This window comes from Asparagus officinalis, chromosome 4 (assembly GCF_001876935.1).
Source record: "Asparagus officinalis chromosome 4, Aspof.V1, whole genome shotgun sequence".
In the NCBI taxonomy this organism is placed as follows: Eukaryota; Viridiplantae; Streptophyta; class Magnoliopsida; order Asparagales; family Asparagaceae; genus Asparagus; species Asparagus officinalis.
The window spans coordinates 9,965,097-9,977,748 of NC_033797.1; the positions used below are offsets into that span (position 1 = coordinate 9,965,097).

Sequence of the window (12,652 nt, forward strand, 5' to 3'; positions counted from 1 at the left end):
GGGTTCATAGCGGTGTGGAATGTTAATTTGAAGAAGTGCTTGATCAGGTTGCAACCGAATAACATCAGAACACATTTGCCTCATGTAGATCAGTTGCAAGATGAGTTAAAGGCAAGAGGATTGAAGAAGATGCTGATTGTAGATTAGTAGATTTGAAACTTATTGTCCATAAATTTCACTTCAGCAACAGATCCTAGCCTGAAATTGAAAAGATATGTGAAACATTAGGCAGTTGCTGAACAATTGAATTTGCATCCTCCTGAGGATGATGAGAATGTCTTCGCTTATTCTCTGTAGGGACATGGGAATTTTCTCAGAATTTTTTTATGAAGGCTATAATTTATAAGATAAAATTATATTAAATCCTTTTCTCCTCCAGGGTTGATGAACTCTATTTCAATTGGTTGAAGAAGTGGAAATTCCGCGAACAATCATACATATTGGGATAATATCCCGCAAGACGTGGGATGCATTACAATTGAAAGGCATGTTAAGTTCTGGTGCTTCCCACTCATGCTGTCTAATCTTTCTCCTCAACTATTGTTAAACTTCCATTATTTGTTTCTCCTCCTGCATCTCCTCTTCCCTTCTCGATTTGTTTGACATCAATGTCAATATGAAAATAACATACTTAGATCTCCATGAAAGAAAAGGACACATGTATTGTTCCCAAATGTTTGGATTAAAGGTTGTTATTTACTTATTTTTGTCAAGTATATATTTTCTGGTCTTTTTATTTAGACTTCTGCAAAAGTGATACAAGCATTACAGGTATCTTTTCCGCTTGCTACAGCTGATAAGACGGCTTATACTGCTAATATCGGTTAATTACTGCTGACTTCATTAACCTCCAGTTGTTTTCACAAATCTTGAAAAAATCTTCCATGTTAAAAGTAGACAAAAAACTGTAGCAAGGTGCTATTACACGTCATCTTTGTCATACTAGATAGATGCTATGCATATCAGAATCAGAAGACAATTACACAGAATTTCCATGTAGATTATAATATCTCCCAACGTACACAGGCTAATCTATTTAAATTCTTATAAAGTTATGTCATCAGAAATTCATTAAAATCTGCAGTACTAGTGTTCATAACCTGTTGTTCCATTTTCTGAACTAATATAGTAAAGTTTCCAACAGGAAGTTCATATCTCTTACAAACTGTGCAATCCAATTAGATTTTAACTTAACAACTTGTCTTTTGAGTCTGCTGGGTATATCTTTATGACTTCAAGGAATTTGAACTTATAAAAAATATAACAATGTGGTTTGTGTTGTTCCTGTCTAATCTAAATTTTAAGTCTAAAGCCAAGTATTATCAGATTTTTCCAGTGCTCCAGCCAAACGAGTGCCCAGATATTCATCCATTTATCTGTAACTGGTCAAGTTCCTGAGTTATTTATGGACTTTTGGCAACTGCTTCAAGATAGCCAAACTGATAGCTACATTTCTGTATTCCTTCTGTAGATATTTTCAATTATGATGATATGATATCATGTTTTATGACTGTGTGGGTCTTTTTTTTTTAGCTACTGCCATCCTCTTTTAGTTTGTTGTCTTTATTAGAAGATACTGGTTCCTTCAAACTCAGTTGCTGCATGGTAAACAAAGATTCCCCCAAAAAACACACACACACATTGCAAACATATAAGTTCAATATTCATTTAATCATGCATTTCTAAATTCCATTTTTATATTCTTCTCGTGTATCGGCTTACTTTTCTATTTTTTTCTTTAACTCTGAAATTGGATCTGCAAAATCTTTCCTAGAGTATGAATGAACGGGAAGAGGCAAAGTCACATACTGTAGTCATTGCTCTTGAATATTTGGTTAGCATGTTAGCTGATGTGATAAGAATTCATGATGAGTTCCTTCTCCCAGAAAGCTTATCAAACTACTGCAGAGATGCATGCTCAGGTAATATATATCTCTTATGATTTTGTTCTCTTCTGTGCTAGATTTTAAGATTTATCGCTACTAAATTTGCATTTCATTCTGCAGAGGGCGCAATGTGGAGTAGCCTCAGATGAAGTTATCATCTAAAACAGCATGCTGTCCACATCTCCCAGCATCATTATATTTGTTCTCATCATTGCAGTTGAGGTCAGCTTCTTACTCTTTCTGTTAAAGTTGTTAATGAGCATGTATCGAATGTGTTTCTGCCAGTGAAAAGCTTTCAAAGAACAGGAGAATAAAGTCAACATGATGATGTTTTTTCCTCATAGTGGAAACTTTTACCTTGACCGTGTAAACATGCAATTAGTATAGGAAATGCTTACCAGTCTCCGTAGTTGTGTCATTTTTTCACCTTTTTCCTTTAGGATGATCCTGTTAAAAGGGGCATTCATGAAATTCTCTACAACACAATGTTGATTTCAAAAACAGCTTTTGATCTCACTCAGCTTCTCTCGCCAACCTCGTTCTCCTTGCCTAGATTTTTACCTGACTACATCAGGGTCCTTTGTGGTCATATATTTCCATTTCTCTCAAATTCTCATTTCTTCCATCAAAATGTTGAATTTTCATGAATTTTATTGGCAGAAAACTGAATTTTCATGAATTATTTTCCTTTGAGAGTATATTCGTGACTATCTATCAGTGTTATCAATGCGCGAAGCGCAATGCGGGGTGCAAAGCATCTTTACACGCACACGCGCAAGGCACAACGTGATGCGCACCCCCGAGTGATGCAAGGCGCACACCGCACACATAATTTTTCACACCGCACACATAATTTTTCAATATATGTAATCAAGCGCGAAAGAACATGTTCTTAGAATTTACATGAAAAATATCATGATAAATAATATCTTACTACAAAATCACAATATAATGCCTTAATAGAATTTACATGAAAAATATCATGATAAATAATATCTTACTACAAAATCACAATATAATGCCTTAATTTCCAATACTAATACCCAACATAGTAGCAAAATAATATCTTACTACAAAATCACAATATAATGCCTTAATTTCCAATACTAATACCCAACATAGTAGCAACATTCATAAATTTTCAAATTAAATGTTTAATCAAGACTAATATCCAAGCAAAGAATTAGTAATGGTCCTCAATTGAAGGCTATGAAAAATGCCTAATGGATTAAATTTGCTTCTTGGGATATGAAACATCTGTTGCGCGCAGCGGAAATTTCGGCAGCACTTCGGCAGCACAACAAGAGAGTCAGATCGCAATAAGAATTTTTGTTTCTCAAAGGGAACAAGAATCTGAAGCCTATATCCTATCAAAGTAGGATATTAGCTCTTCCTCTCGTCAGCTCTAGGACTGCGCGTCGAGGGACCCTAAAAGCTATTACAAATCACACAAAAGCAGTACAACCAATTTTAACGTGGTTCGGCAAATTGCCTACGTCCACGGGGCAAGGAGGGGGGAGATCTACTAATAGAGGGAGAGAATACAAATAGGGTTTACACAAGAATCTCACAAATAAAACCCTCACACAAACTCTCAAATCCCTCACACAAAACTCTCAAAAGGGAGATACAAAAACCCTAAATAAAGGGGACTGCTCAAAACCAAAAATCCCAAAAGAAAACTCCCGCACCTTTTTCCCTCTGCCTCAGCCGCAAAAGAGAACAAAACAAAACTGCCCTTGCACTAAACCCTAGATAAGTACTATGTTGATATATATATAGTCTATAGCAAATTCGGGTGGGCCTGGCTATTTCCGAGGTTCATGCGGAAAATCTCTTCACACGGAGCTGCTGGGTTTCTCTTCTCTCACGTGGGTGGTCCCCACGTCCACTTCGGTTCACAATCTTCACACGGAGCTGCTGGGTTTCTCTTCTCTCACGTGGGTGGTCCCCACGTCCACTTCGGTTCACAATTCTCCACCTCGGTGAAGTTTTTTCAAAACTGAGCCGACACCAAAGCATCCAAATGTCTCACTTGTTGTGTCCAGTACGAACTCAATCCACAACAAGGAGAACTCAAACGAGAGTCCAAACAATCTCACCCCCATCAACTAATCCAAATCGGCTGCATCTGAAAGACTGCCTACGTATCCTCTTGCCCAAGGAATCAAGCCGAACGTAGTTCATCCAAATGGCCGTCAACGGCCTCAACAATCACGAATATGCAACAAGTTTCGACAATGATCAAACTTGTTGCTCGGAACCACCTTAGTGAGCATATCCGCCGGATTATCCTTCGTGTGGACTTTCATAATTTCCACATCGCCATCTTCAAGAACATCTCGAACGAAGTGATAACGAACGTCAATGTGCTTCGTCCTCGCATGAAAAACCTGATTCTTCGCCAAATAGATAGCACTCATGCTATCACAATGAATAGTGACGGACCTCTGCGATATACCAAGTTCCTCCAAAAGTCCTCGAAGCCAAATAGCTTCCTTCACAGCCTCCGTAACTGCCATATACTCTGCCTCCGTCGTAGACAAAGCCACCGTCGACTGTAAGGTGCATCTCCAACACACCGGCGCACGAGTCAAAGTAAACACATACCCTGTTGTAGACCGACGCTTATCCAAATCCCCGGCATAATCCGAATCAACATAACCAATGCACAATTGCTCACCTGTAGTGTCCCGTTCATAAATTAAACCAACATTGAGTGTACCTAGAATGTACCTCAAAATCCATTTCACGGCGTCCCAATGACCCACTCCTGGATCGTGCATGTATCTCGATACCATGCTTACCGCCTGTGACAAATCTGGTCTCGTACATACCATCGCGTACATCAAGCTCCCAACCGCGCTCGCATATGGAGTCTTCGACATCAACTCACGATCTTCAACTGACTTCGGTGAAAGACCAGCTGAAAGCTTCAAACGAGCTCCCAAAGGTAGGGGTGTGCACGGTTCGGTTCGGGTCGGTTTTTAGCAAATTTTGAACAACCGAACCGAACTGCCCATTATTCAAAACCGAACCGAACTTTTGCAAATCGGTTCGGTGCGGTTCGATTCGGTTTGTTCGGTTTTAGATGAAAAAAAACTGAATAAATCATGGATAAAAGTCAAACTATACCTCTAGCTACTCATGCAGATGCATAAACATCCTTGAAAACTGTAATTTATACCTTGATTAAAACTCTTCCTTTTCAGTATTGATGATCTTCCCCTGCCCAAAACCCTCCCTAACTCTAACCATTGGCACAATAAATAAACCAAGAAATACAGTTTTTAAGTCATAAGAACCAAATCCAAGCTCCCAAAAAGAGCCCTGAAAGCTGCCCTGAAGAAAGAACCTAATAAATTAAGACCATTCATGATCAAAATAAAGTCAGTAATAAAATCAAGCAGAAGCCCTAAACTCGGTACCTGGACTAAAATTGACTAGTCCTCCTCTATTACTTTATGGACCCCTACCAATATCCCAACTTTTTATCAGAGACCAAGCATAAAATCGAAAACCAAGAAAAACCCAGAACCGAAGAGTGCAGAAACATCGAGAATTAAGAGAAAATCAGTCTAGTTGTAGAGGATTGAAAATTGACCTGAAGGTTAGAGGGGTTCAAGTGAGCAGAGATTCTCGCGATGCACTGCAAAGCTTCAGATTTGGGCTCCATCGTCTACACTGATGTCTGAAAAAAGTTCAAAGAGAGAAGCAAGAAGGGAAATCTTGAGATGGAGAAAGCTTGGTTGTTGGATTGAGTTTGTTGTAGAGAGGAAGACGGGAAGCCGACACGACCGAGATTAAAAAGGATGATGGTATCCATTCCCAACCTCGACGTCCTTTATAGTAGCGGCCGGGGCTGTGGAGAGATCGCGGAACCCAGGCCGAAGAAGAGGAGGATGGAGAGCGTGAGGGAGGGGCATAGATTAGGGCTTGAGCTGAGTAATAATGGGGAGCAGAGAGAGAGAGAGAGGAAATGAATCAGCGGCGGCTGGGAATTGAGTTTAGGGTTTGTGTTTCGACTCTTTAGGACAGGTGACGGGTCGGGTTTGAGATTCAGAATGGATTTGCACTATTGAGTTCGGTATTCGGTCGGTTCGGGTCGGTTCGGGTTGAAAAGTTTTCAACCCGACTCGAACCGCCCTGGTCATAAAACCGAATTTTTCGGGTCGGTTCGGGTCGGTTCGGTCGGTTTTTTCGGTTTGGACCGAACCATGCTCAGCCCTACTGTACAATGCACCGGCCACATTCCAACGTTGCATGATCAGTATTTTTTCCGACATGGTAGAGCGATTTCTTGAAATTTTCATGGATGACTTTTCCATTTTTGGTGACATATTTTCTCAATGTTTGCATCATCTTAAATTGGTCCTAGAGCGGTGTAGGGAGAAAAATCTGACTCTCAATTGGGAGAAATGTCATTTCATGGTCAAACAAGGCATTGTCTTAGGACATGTAGTTTCCAATAGGGGAATCGAAGTGGACAAAGCTAAGGTAGTTCTCATTTCCAATCTCCCTCCTCCCAAAACTGTCAAAGATGTCAGATCGTTTCTTGGTCATGCTGGTTTTTACCGACGTTTCATCAAGGATTTCAACAAAATTGCTAGACCCTTGACCAATCTCTTAGCCAAGGATACATCATTTGTCTTCTCCCCCGACTGTCTCAAAGCTTTCGAATATCTGAAAAAGGAGCTAACCACAGGTCCTATCATTCATGCACCGGACTGGACCTTACCCTTCGAACTGATGTGTGATGCATCTAATTCTGCAATCGGTGCTGTTTTAGGACAACGGTTTGATAGAAAATCGCATGTGATCTATTATGCCAGTAGGACTCTGAATGATACCCAGCAAAACTACTCTGTCACAGAGAAAGAGTTTTTAGCTGTAGTCTTTGCCTTAGAAAAATTCAGGTCCTACCTCATCGGTTCTTTAACCAAAGTTTTCACAGATCATGCTGCACTAAAGTATCTTTTGACCAAAAAGGATGCTAAAGCACGGCTCATTAGATGGATTCTCCTTCTTCAAGAGTTTGACATTCAAATTCTTGACAGAAGGGGAACAGAGAACCCCGTAGCAGATCACCTCTCTCAACTCCCAAATGCACCAACATCAACCGTTCCAATCAATGAGCATTTCCCTGATGAACAACTCCTAAAAATCCAATTTGTTCCATGGTTCGCTGACATTGTGAATTACATAGTCATGAACCAGATCCCTTCTCATTGGTCCAAACAGGATAGATCCCGTTTTCTCTCCCAAGTAAAATACTTTTACTGGGATGATCCATGCGTCACGACGGCGTCGGTTGCGATGCCGTTGGCTCCCACTGTGGTCGCCAGCTTGTTTGCGGAAAAAGTTGCTGTATTCATTGCTGCATTCATTACAACTTTGATCGTTACAATGAAATAAAAAGATAGCCTTTTTATAAGACCGGTACACAATGAAAACAAAACAGATACAACTCCTTTCAAACAAACGCAAGATCTGTTTGTCATCTCTTGCTTGCGTGGGTCTTTGGCCTGTGACGGGGATGTTGATATCCGTGGACCACCGGGGCACTCAGATCTGGTCCATTAATGAGGTGGCTCGCATATGTAAGTGCCTCAGCCCAAAAGATCTTCTCCAAACCACTCTGCGACAATAAGCATCGGATCTTCTCCAGTAAAGACCGATTCAACCTCTCTGCCACCCCATTTTGCTGCGGTGTATGACTAACTGTGAAGTGTCTCTCTATGCCCTCGTCTCGACATAGCTGCTGAAAGGGGTCAGAAGTATACTCACCACCGTTGTCGGATCGCAACGTCTTGATCTTTCTCCCAGTCTGCAGTTCCAATCTCTTCTTCCACTCCACAAACAAATCTAGGACTTCACTCTTCTTCGTCATGGTGTACACCCAACAACGCCTAGAATAGTCATCTACAAAAGTGACGAACCAATGTCGACCACCAAGTGATGCAGTCTTGGTGGGACCCCAAACGTCTGTGTGCACGTAATCCAGGATGCCCCTCGTCTGATGAATGGCAGTCCCGAACTTCACCTTCGTCTTCTTGCCAAGAACACAGTGCTCACAGAACTCAATCTTCCCACTCTTGGCTCCCTTCAATAGCCCCTGCTTGCACAATGCCTGCAGTGACTTTTCACCTGTGTGCCCCAATCTATAGTGCCAAAGTCTGCTCATGTCCGCTTCTGAAATAGCCGAAGCAACCTGGCCAATCTCGGTGCTTCCCTTCAGATAATACAAATTCCGATTGCGGACTCCCCTCATCACCACCAATGATCCCTTAGTAACCTTCGCTACAGCGTTTTCGAAAGTCACCTTGAATCCCTTCGCCTCCAAAGCTCCAACTGAGATAAGATTTTTCTTCAGTTGAGGAACAAATCTCACCTCCTTCAACTCACGGACTACTCCATCGTGCATCCTAATCCGCACGGTACCTATCCCACAAACGCCACAGGATTGATCATTTCCCATGACAACAACGCCCCCGTCGACTTTCTCAAAAGATGCAAACCAGTCTCGCCTAGGGGTCACATGAAAGGTAGCGCCGGAATCAAGCATCCAATCTGATGCATCCACATGGTTCACCTCCGGAGTAATCAGTAGAGAAAAGCACGAATCATCGGAATCATCGCCTTTCGCAATGTTCACCTCATTGGCCTTCGGGCCCTTTTTCTTGCCATTCTCTTTCTCCTTGAGCTTCGGGCAGTCTCTCTTCCAATGTCCCTGCTCCTTGCAGAATGCACATTGGTTCTTTGTTAATTGGTGGCGGCCTCTAGACTTTGACCTCCCTCTGTTACCACCTTTCGGATATGGGCTTCTACCTCTCGTCGACAATGCCTCTCCTGAAGTACTAGCGCGGGAAGTCTCCTTGTCCTTCCTCCTCAAATCGTAGTTCGTCAAAGCGTTAGTCACTTCACTATAGCTGATAGAAGATCTCCCGTTCAACAAAGTGAGCACGAAGGTATCATACCACGAATGTATCATACTCCTCATCCGGTAAGGAGCCCAACAAAATAATCGCCTTGTACTCATCCGATATCTTCTCATCAACATTCGCCAAGTCCGACAACAACTTCGTATAGTTGTTCACATGAGCCGCAAGCGAGGTGCCTCTGGACATCTGGAATCTGAATAACCTACGCAGCAAGTGCAACCGGTTCTCAACACTCTTCGTAAGGTACTTATTGTTGAGAATTTCCCACATCTTCATCGCAGACGTCACCCCAATCACATCATACTTCACACGCGTTCCTATTCATCTTATCCCATACCGCCTCTTCATATTTAGGTGGCCTCTCGTGGACCATGATGGTCTCTTCCAAATTCTGAGCATTGAGCGCATCCTGTACGTCGCTCATCCACAAACCAAAGTTGATTTTGCCGTCATACTTCACCACACTAATTTTAGTGTTCTGAAAACCAACTTGTATTGTACCCGCCATCGATTTGCTGCTTTCACCTTCTTCTCCCATTGCAAACTAACTCCAAAATTGTAGAGAAAGAACAAATTTGATAGAAATTAGGAATCACCCAACTGAACCCTAGATCAGATTCCAAATAGATTTCCTAACCACACGAGGAAAGCGAAATCTCCAACGGCAACTCCTAATGCTATCTCCACCGAAGCCTAGAACTCCAAGAACCAAGCTTCACACAAAATCTTCCTCCACCAAAAACACCCTAGATATGAAATCTGGTCTCTGATACCACTTGTTGCGCGCAGCGGAAATTTCGGCAGCACTTCGGCAGCACAACAAGAGAGTCAGATCGCAATAAGAATTTTTGTTTCTCAAAGGGAACAAGAATCTGAAGCCTATATCCTATCAAAGTAGGATATTAGCTCTTCCTCTCGTCAGCTCTAGGACTGCGCGTCGAGGGACCCTAAAAGCTATTACAAATCACACAAAAGCAGTACAACCAATTTTAACGTGGTTCGGCAAATTGCCTACGTCCACGGGGCAAGGAGGGGGGAGATCTACTAATAGAGGGAGAGAATACAAATAGGGTTTACACAAGAATCTCACAAATAAAACCCCCACACAAACTCTCAAATCCCTCACACAAAACTCTCAAAAGGGAGATACAAAAACCCTAAATAAAGGGGACTGCTCAAAACCAAAAATCCCAAAAGAAAACTCCCGCACCTTTTTCCCTCTGCCTCAGCCGCAAAAGAGAACAAAACAAAACTGCCCTTGCACTAAACCCTAGATAAGTACTATGTTGATATATATATAGTCTATAGCAAATTCGGGTGGGCCTGGCTATTTCCGAGGTTCATGCGGAAAATCTCTTCACACGGAGCTGCTGGGTTTCTCTTCTCTCACGTGGGTGGTCCCCACGTCCACTTCGGTTCACAACATCAAGTATAAAGACTCGATTGAAATGTTAACAAACAAAACTATATGAGGATGTATACTACATGCATCCTGCATAAAGTAAAGATGTACGCGAGGCGCATAATGCACTGCTGCATCAGATGTGGGGCGCTTTGTCACCGCCCCGCATCGTAAGGCGCATGAGGCGCCATGAGGCGCGCGCCTTTGAAAACACTGCTATCTATAAGATCGAGTTCAGTTGCGCACCAAAATTGGAACTTCCCTGTTGTTCCATGGTGATGACTGATGATAGAAAAGCTGCATGCTGGGGAGTTTGTGCAATTGACATGAACATCCAAAATGATTCATTCTATCATTAACATGTACATATGTTTCTTCAAGGAAAAAAGGAAAAAGGGAAAAAAGAAAGCCTCTCTAAGTCAACATACAAAGAAAGTTGGAAAGTTTGAAATCTTTTTTTCCCCCTCCTTACTTTTTTCTTGAGAAACGTAAATCCGATCAGAAATGGAAAAATGGATATTATCAATATTTTTATTCTTTGTTGTATAGATGTAGCACAGGCGCCTTCTTTTCTTCCTAACAAGCAATATTTCAAACATTAGAGCCCTTTGATTTTTCAGCACCCAGCCCTACTTTATCAGACTTTTTCATTGTTATCTCTAATGTTTATGCTTGCAAACCGAAAATCAGCATAAAACTTTGTCAAATATCTATACATATGAAATTCTTAAGGAAATTATTTTGAGTGTTACCTCACCCTGTGATCAAATACCGCCTCACAAGTGAATAGAAGAATATAATTCATGCCCCCCACCCTGTGATCAACTTAACCAAGGAGATAACCCTTAACTGAATGAAGGAATATAATTCATGTACCAACCCAAAATATTTTGGGATAAACATTTTGTTGTTGTTATCGTTGGTGTAATCTCACATCACCAGTACTACAAGGCTACACATTATATCAGATGGATGTATGTTCATAAGATGGATGTGGCGATATATTTCCATAACTAGAGGAACAAAATAACATTGTAGGTCATATTTAACAACCGTCTAATCTCTATTGTATTTCTCTCTCGTTTATGCAGATTTATTATAACTGAAACAAAAATTGCATAAGGAGAAAGCAGAATGCAGCTAGTGCTCCACTATCGAGTTTTGAAGTTGATTATTAAGCTGGCTCAGTAATTAATTTGCACTGTTATTTTAGCCATTCATACTAGTTTCTTATCGATTGTATTTCGTATACTGATTGTATTGATTTAAAAGTGATAGTAATCACTGATCACAGGGTCATATTCTTCTTCTTTATAAGTGATTTTTTTTATTGGGGAATTTTTTATGGAGGGACCCTCTGTAGGATTTATCTTGTCCACTTACACAGCTACACCCAATGGAACCCAACTGTTATTTTGTCAGAGAAACTGTACCAAACTGAAGCTGCAGCAGACTCTGCACGTGAGCGTGCTTCTAGTCAAGAGGAAGGGGCCGACACTCCAATTACAATGACTCAGCAGCAGCATCAACAGCATGAGCATGAGTATGAGCATGCATAATGAATGGAGGATTTTTTTTTGCTTTATTTATTTCTCCTCAACCACCTTTTCTTCTTTATATTTTGCTTTCCTCTGTCGCTTTTCTTGATGAGCAGAGAAACCTAATCAATTGAGCCACATGATGACTTGCTCAGATCAAGCTCCCTATTTTCTGTTTTTTCTTGTTTGAAGGTCAAGCATTTTTAGTTCACCTAAGTAGGTGCTACTAGTAATATTGTATAAGTAACGATAAGGTGCTGCATCAGCAGAGGATAAGGTTTGGTTAAGGGTTTCTCCGATATAATGATAGAATCTTAGGATGAGAGTAGAAAAATAATAAAAATAAATAAATATTAAGATAAGGTAATTCTGACAATTAAGTGGCACACTAATGGCTGATATCTGGGTGTTGATTATGTAGGGGATGTGTGTTGTTGATTTTATTTTACTTGTGAAAAAATAAGGTCCATGCATGTAAAACATCATCAGCTGAAAAACAATAAAATCTCGAAAATTTATCGGTGTCCTACATAAGAGGATGCGACCTTATGCATTTTATTAAATTTACAGAACATACACCGATGACGTAAAGCATCATCAAGCCATCTAAACCTTATAATTACTACATCACAAAGTTGATCATAGACTCATAATAACTTGTTTGCTTAATACAATAATACACATCACAAAGGCTGCAAAAATGGTAGGTAGGCTCTTTGAATTTATTTGGTATTTAAGCCTATAGGCATGATCTCTCACTTACCAAGAGATTCTGAAACATCTTATGTGATGACTTTTTTCTGCATGGCATTTAGCTCACCTTTGAGTTGAGCCATGTGCTTAGTTTGAGCTAATTAAGCAAATGTTGGAAACATCTTTCGTCAA

The 12,652-nt window shown here is 40.8% G+C and overlaps 1 long non-coding RNA gene across 3 annotated transcripts in view; it reads left to right on the forward strand.

Annotated features, from left to right (window-relative positions):
• LOC109836578 overlaps positions 1-12,015 on the forward strand; it is a 15,982-nt gene extending 3,967 nt beyond the window's left edge. For 2 of the 3 annotated variants that reach the window (XR_002246014.1, XR_002246015.1), the window contains 3 exons: positions 1,775-1,922; positions 2,007-2,108; positions 11,321-12,014. This is a non-coding gene — a long non-coding RNA (uncharacterized LOC109836578). Of the gene's footprint in view, positions 1-1,774; positions 1,923-2,006; positions 2,109-11,320 lie in introns of all 3 variants that reach the window. The other variant, XR_002246016.1, reaches the window with a different exon arrangement.